Raw genomic sequence first — 7,650 nt, forward strand, 5'->3', positions numbered from 1 at the left:
TCTCACTCTTGCATTCGCATGTTATTCACATTCTTTTATTTATTTATTTATTTATTTACCAACATATGTGTCTTGCATTTCTGGGGCTGTGGAAAACTAAGTACTTAAAACCTATCCTACACCTAAACCCTAAATTATTCCCCTAACATCTCCCATAATCCAGTGTCGCCATTTTAAATGCGTTGGTCGTTAATTTAAAATCAAAGTGATTGGACCATGTATTGAATTGCCTTGTCATAGCTAATAACGGTTCGTTCTATCATATAAGGTACGTCTGTTCTCGCCGACAAGTAAGTTACGAGAGCGAAGAGGTCTCGATGGCGCGTAGATATTGATCTTCTCTAGTAAATAAGGGACGTCTAATTCGTTTTTTTTAATATTTGGCTACAAATACACATGGGTTAACCTTAAAACGGTGTGCGAGCGTCTGTAGACCAAGCAGAAGGCAAAGCTAGCGATAATTTGGCATGGTTGTAAGTCCTCTGAATAGGTCGCATTTTAAAGTAAGTCTTTTAAACTTCCGTTGTATTGCCTCTATTCTGTTAATCATCGTAGTGCAATTCGGGAACCAAAGAATTGAGCAATACTCCACGCACGAGCGCACAAGACCAGTAAACAACGACTTAAGACATCATTACATTCACGGAATTGTCGAAAGATAAAACCTAGCATCTTGTATGCCTTGTTAACAGTGTTGTCAATATGTAAACGAAAATTTAAACTAGAGTCTAGTGTAACACCTAGATCACAGACTTCCTGGCGACGATCTAACATACTGTCTAACAACGAATAATTATACTTGATCGTTTTTTAGTCTAGGGCCAACTCTAGATAATTTTTAGACACCAACTACCAAACCCATTTATAATATTTTGAAGGATGATGCAATCGTTCGGACTCTTAACCGGTAAAAAGAGTTTGAAGTCGTCAGCATACATTAAACAAGTATCAGGCGGCACACAATACGTTGAATCATTAATAAATATAATAAATAGAAGAAGTTCTAAATTACTGCCTTGCGGGACACCGGAAGAGCTAATAAATTCTGCAGAATTAGTGTTCTTGATTTTGACTTTTGGTTATAAGATTTTCAATGTATCTCTATCTTGTTTTATTTCTGACCTTGGGGTAACTTGATTGCCAGGTAAACCACAGTTGAAGGATGTAGTAACCAAAGAAAATCAAACTCTGGGATTCAAACTCAGGGCTTCATCTGAGTTTAGAGATCATTTCTGCTTAAGAACTCTGTACTGCAGTCTCCCTCGTCTAAGCTTGGAATATGCTAGCATTGTATAGAGTCCTTCTAGTATTGAGGGATGCACCCGATTAGAAAATGTTGAAATTTATTTCACCAGGGTTGCATTTCGACGTATTTTTCGCTGTACACAACGACCTCCCAATGAAACCAACTAACCCTCTAATAAATAAAAAATACTAAGGTTTTACGTTTCCAAATCATGTATCAAATAAAAGCAATGATAATGTGAATATAATCGGCATTGAATTTGTAAAGGGTAGATAGGTCTCTACAAATATTTGAAAACAAAAATGTATGTGATCCTCATTACCCCCGTGCTCCAATTCGCTGTCCTTGAATTATAAGTGTTCCCCTACTTAAGATAGGAGCCACTCCGGGTCATCTGGACCTGGGCTAACAACGACCTGCATCTTTCGAACAGTTTGTACGCGCAATCAAAACAAAACAAAAACGCACCAGCTTTCGACTCACGTAGACCTACGGATTCCACCCTAATGCCCTAATGGTACCCAATAGACATAACAATTGCGCCGAAGTGACGTGTGGTTACTCCGTCTCCGGGGCTACCTCATCCACAGCACGGCACACGGCAAGAAATGTGCACACATAATTGAACCGAACACTGTGTGCATGTAAATCGTCGCCGCCAATCGCCGCGAACGCGCGACGATCGATTTGTCGCCAATTGTCAATCCGTCTGTCGCTCCTCCGGCGGGAGCCGCTCGAGCTGGCGGCCGTGTGTCCTCGCCCTAACTGGCGGAATTCGGAACGCTTCCCGCTCACTCACGGATTGCAACGTAGTTGTTTTTTTTTTTGTTTTTATTTTCCGATCATCCGATTCAGATCAAGTGGGCCAGGGAGGGGATTACCCTTGCACACTGGCAAGGGAGGGCCGGGGCTATAGAGACCCTAGCTAGCCATCAAATGTAAATAATATCCTCCAATTATCGCAATTAAATTAATTCGACGCCAAATAAGCGCTCGATTGTCGTCGCAGGCTTCGCCGATTGTCGTTCAGCTTTGCTTCTACTTGTTTTTTTTGTTTCTCCTGCATCTGTCAGCAGGCGAGCCCAGCACGAAGGCTGTCGAAGGGCTGTGGTTGACAAAGCGCAATTGCATAGACCACGCGTAGACCATGCTTGGGTCATCGGATCGGCGATTTGCGATTGTGTTCGCGTGCTTGTTACTTGCGGCGGCAATTACACACGGGGCACGAGGGATTTTTGTGTACCTCGGTGTGTCATGCTGTGGCGCTTTTCCATAAGGTGATCTTGTCTGAACAATATGCACATGCTTGACAGGTGCACATGCTTGAACACCAATCTCTCCCCGTATGGTCAACGGGGCTCGGTATGGGAGAGCATACCTCGATGATTGCGAGCGTTAAATCTAGCTGTTAGGTTTTGGAATGGTTGGTATTGTTCTACATGTGCAACCATTCAGTAAATCGATCTTCGTATGCACTGTGCTATAAACAAACCAAAATTGTATAGATTTCCAGGGATCCACCAACAACTTGAAGCTAGCGAGTATCTTTCGGAAGAACTCTGATGTACCAACTTCGGGCACTATCTTCCAGAGTTAATCAGGCATACGCTGATGATACAAGACATCATTGGTCTGTGGCTCACGTGTGTAGCTAAAGTCCATCTGAGAATCAAGATGAAATCCCAAATGAGGATGGGACCACTTGTGCCCTTCAATTAAATTGCAGTCTTCTTAGATGTGATGTACCGATTAGTGTTGGGAGATTCAGGATTCGGAAGATTCAAAGATTCAATCCCCAGAAAGATTCGATCGGATCGGATCCCGTTTGTAGCATTTGAATTCCAAAAAGATTTCTTTGCGATTGGGATTTGATTGCAATTCGATTGGGATTCTGATTGGGATTGCGAATCGATTGGGATTGGGATGGCGATTCGATAGGGATTCTGATTGCGAATTGCAATTGGGATTACGATTTAAATTACAGGCTGTCCCCTATTAATCGGGGTCGAGAGAAACCACGTATCTCTGATTTCGGAAGTCGAATCACTCAGATTTCAGTCAAAATATAGCAAATGTTCGTGTAATGTAGCATTTAGTAAGAAGTTATAATCGTTAAATAAATTATTTGATTTCATATTGAATGAACGTCCTATTTCATGTCTAACGAAAATGTTAGTACTGAAGAACATTGTAATCGATCAGATGAATTAGGCGAAAGAACTCCGTTGGAGCCAAAGCCTCTATAAACAGTTCAACAGCATCGATCAGATGAACATCTTAATTAGAGTAATTTTCCTCGAACAGTTTTCAATGTCCATGAATGAAATCCAAAAATTCTGACTTAAAGCTTCCACATTACATTGGGTGCAGTACCAAGAGTGTAAATGTATTGTAATTTTTTGTAAGGGCTTCCTCCTTTCTACCAACATCGGTCACTTGAAACGCACTCCGAAAACCCGTTCATTTTGCATTGAGAAGCAGCTGCAGGGTAAATCAATACAGCTCTTCGGGTATCATTGCCACTGCTTCCAGGTACCGATTAACCTCAGGTTTAACAGAAGGTGTAATGCAAGGTACGCTTCGTCTCATCCAACCATTCAGCACGTTTTTTAAGCCAGACGCTGGCGTAAATAAAAACGCTCCCAACTTCCCAAACGTGCCAGAAGTGACTAAAGGAGAGAGCGAGAGGAGCTTTTGCATAGGACAAGCTTCGGAAGTGCAAAAAAGAACGGACCCGGTGTAGAAGAGCTGCACAGAGCTGTGTAGAGCTGGGTACTTCATAGCCACCCAAACAAAACCATCCGGCACGGTCCCTCCCCCTCACAGTGTGTAACGGGTACGGGTAACGCTACGCTACGGCGGCTAACGTACCAACGGCTAAATGAATTTGCGTGTGACAAGCGCAAGGACGCACGGTTGCAGTACAAGCAGTACAGTAATAAATGTCATTAAACCTATTACGGCAGTGTATCGGGCACCTCGGGATTTCTTTTTAGTGATTTCGTGTGTGTGTGTGGGTGTTGTTTAGTTCTATACTCTGGTATGCTTTTAGCCAATTAGTCACACCGCGTTGGACGGGGTTCCTTCACTCTCGCACCAAGAGCTGTCAAACTTCACTTGTCAGTGCTATTTACTGCCACCGCGCCACAGCCATCTTCGTCATGTGCAGTGCGTTTTCGAACATGTTTCGGAAAGTTGATTCAATTTTGCTGCTCTTCCACTACGGTTACGCTGGCAAACGGGGCAACCGGGTACTTTGCATACTTTTCAAACCACTCCACCTTAATTCCTCCCCCCCCCATATCCCAGTTACTAGAGAACACTAGCGAGACGTGCTCGATCGTCGACACCGATACTGAGCGCGATTCCAACGTGCCACGTGCGGAAGGTCCTTTTTGTGTCCTTCTAGTACTGTTTGTCTTTTTTTTGTTACTGTTATTGTTGTTCTTGTTGTTGTTGTGTGTGTATGTGTGTTTTGAGTTTCCATTCACTTCCGAACGGGGCTGAGGGGGGCAAAGAGAGAGAGAGAGAGAGAGAGAGAGAGAGAGAGAGAGAGAGAAAAAAATGTGAGAGAGAATGAGAGTCTTCCGAACACACTTTGGAAGTCGTTTTTGAAGTCCTAAATTGATTAGCTATTTCATTTAATTTCTCTGCGCTCACCCTGTCCACCGTGGCAAGGGGTTTTGTTCGGTGGCACCGTTTTGGAACACTCGCTTGCGCTTCAGATGACACGAAGTTAGGGACGAAGGGAGGTGCTGGTGAAACGTGCAAGAAAAATGTCCCTTTTTCGTGTGTTTTTGCTGTGTGCTTCTGTTGCTCGACGTTGCCAGCAACGACGCTGGTGTGTGATCTAGATCAGCGATGTCAAACTCATTTGGCCCTGCGGGCCAAAATGCCACTGAAAATAGTAGCACGGGCCACAGCATAGTTTTTACACGATATTATATGATATAAAATCAGATCAGCAGTCGCTCTTTTCCTTTTGGGACGATTGTTACGTTGTAAAAGTTAAAGTTGTGGGACACTTTCTAGACTCTTTCGTATAGGAAGTGAACTTGATATGTTGGGAATTGGACTCTATGGCACCCTTTTTGGACAAGCATCTTGGAAATTCCTATTGGATTTGTCCAACAAGGATGCTATAGAGTCTATTTCCTGTTACATTAAGCTCATTTCACTTAAGAAAGAGTCAATAAAGTGTCCCACAGCTATGAGAACTCCCGGAAAACCCTGTATTTTGAATTGGTCATTATCCCCTGGTATTTCCATCATTTGCAAAGGATTATGGCAACTGACAAGATTCAGTACGCAAAAATAATGTGTAAAAACTAACCATGACTAACGCGTTAGTTTCAATACAAAGCAGTAAATTTTGTAAAGAAAAGTTACTTGTGCGTACTCATACAGAACAAAACTTCAAGTTAAACAAAACAAAATATTGAAAATGATCATGAACTTACCGCCTTGGCATAACACAAACGTTTCACCCAAAGGAAGTAATTCAGTAAAAATGCAAGAATTCATAGGAAATCTAAATGGAAATTACGCAAACAAATGTCGCCAGAGCTTAATTATCATAATTAATCAACTAGTTGAGCAACGTATCTAAGCATAAAACATGAGTTTATAATTTTCTGTACAAAGCTCTCCTCTTCTCTATCCAGTTAAGGATTAGGTCTAGCAAATGTAGGTTAAGAAATAGGTTAGATATATTTGTTTTTAGGTAAAGTCTAAAATTTCATGGGTTTTTTTGCACTTATCCCATTTACTCAGATTTAAAATCAGCAAACAACATATATTCAACTCAGCTATGCTATAAACATTCCACATTATTGAGGAGAGCACATTGCGTACCCAATGTTAAAGAACGATCGATTATATTTGTTTTTTTTTTCTTTCTATCCATAATAAACATCTCTACTACTCTCTGTAAAGAAAAGTTGATATTGGTGTTATTTTGATCATCAATATTTTTGAGCTGGAATTTAAGTAGCGAACTCTTACTTTTGATGCTATCCATAACTTACTACAAGTCGTTCAGTCCAGATCAAATCTTCATTTTACAGAGGAGTGGAAGGTCTCATGCTAGTCCTTAGTACCCGTTATTCCCTTCCTGCCAATCTTCATAGAAATCTTCATTCATTATGGCGACCAAAATCAGAGTCATAAGCCCACTTGTAGTTTATCGAATCACATTGTTTGTAACATTCTATTGAAAGTAACACGTGTTTGTTTTGACGTTTGATTTCATCTGATTTCTAAACGTTTTGCAGGAATAGAATGTTATATCTTTAGTATTCCTAAAGAAGGGTTCGATATTTTCTAAAACAATATGCCAAAAAAGTGAGAGAGCTTGCGTTTTTAATTCCTGTTGCTCTGAGTGATTTGGTTAATCTGTACAGATCTTTTTCTTTAAAAAATTGCTTAATTGATTGCCTAGTGTCTTGATTGATGACTTAACAATAAAAAATAATGTTCCTAAACTACATACATATGAGTAAGACATTCACGATCTTGTATGAAATTGATACTAAACCGTGAGTTTTACCATTTTACTAAAATTGTACGGAATTGAAAGCTAAGTTTCATTAAAATATCCATGTTTGATTTTCTTCTTTCCTTCTATGAATATAAAATTTTTTGACATTCTTATCTTTTTTATCCATACATGCATACAGAGAAGGTACGAAAAAAACTGACTGTAAGCATTAATGCTTCTAATAAATAATTCTAAAAAAAAAAATTTGGCTCATACGGTAGCGGGCCAAACCAAAAGACCTCGCAGGCCACATTTGGCCCTCGGGCTATCAGTTTGACATCTCTGATCTAGATGCTCAAAACGGAAGGCGAATGCCGTGTGTGGGTGTGCGTGTGTGTCGTTGCTACTAGAATCAATTACATCGTATGCAACTGCAAACTAACACACACACACATACATCATTAAATTGACATACGTTGTAGGATCTGACCGAGCCTGCACTAAAAGCGTACCTACAGCAACAGAAAGCATGAAAGGATATGTCCACTTCCATCAAGGGGCGGCAGCAGCCAGAAGACAGATCGAGAACTACACTCGGCGCGGCGCACCCAAGGGAATGCCCAAGGGTCGTCGGTCATCCAAAGTGACTGTGATGATTGGGGTGTTTGTGTACCTTTCCCTCCCGTCCGCATTCAACACTCTTTTTCTCTCTCTCTCTCTCTGTCGCTCTCCGCAATGGTCAAGAATTCCAGCAATGTAAACAAGAAAACTAGGAATGCCCATCCATTTCGCTGGAACTTGGCCGCTGGAACTTTTTCCTTCCTTTCGCCCACGGAACTTTCGCCATCAGTCGTGGAATGTTGCAGTAACGACAACAAAAAGAAGGAATAAAAAAGGGCAATGAATGATTACCGCGAACGCTAGG

Source organism: Anopheles arabiensis, chromosome X (genome assembly GCF_016920715.1).
Source record: "Anopheles arabiensis isolate DONGOLA chromosome X, AaraD3, whole genome shotgun sequence".
Lineage (NCBI taxonomy): Eukaryota > Metazoa > Arthropoda > Insecta > Diptera > Culicidae > Anopheles > Anopheles arabiensis.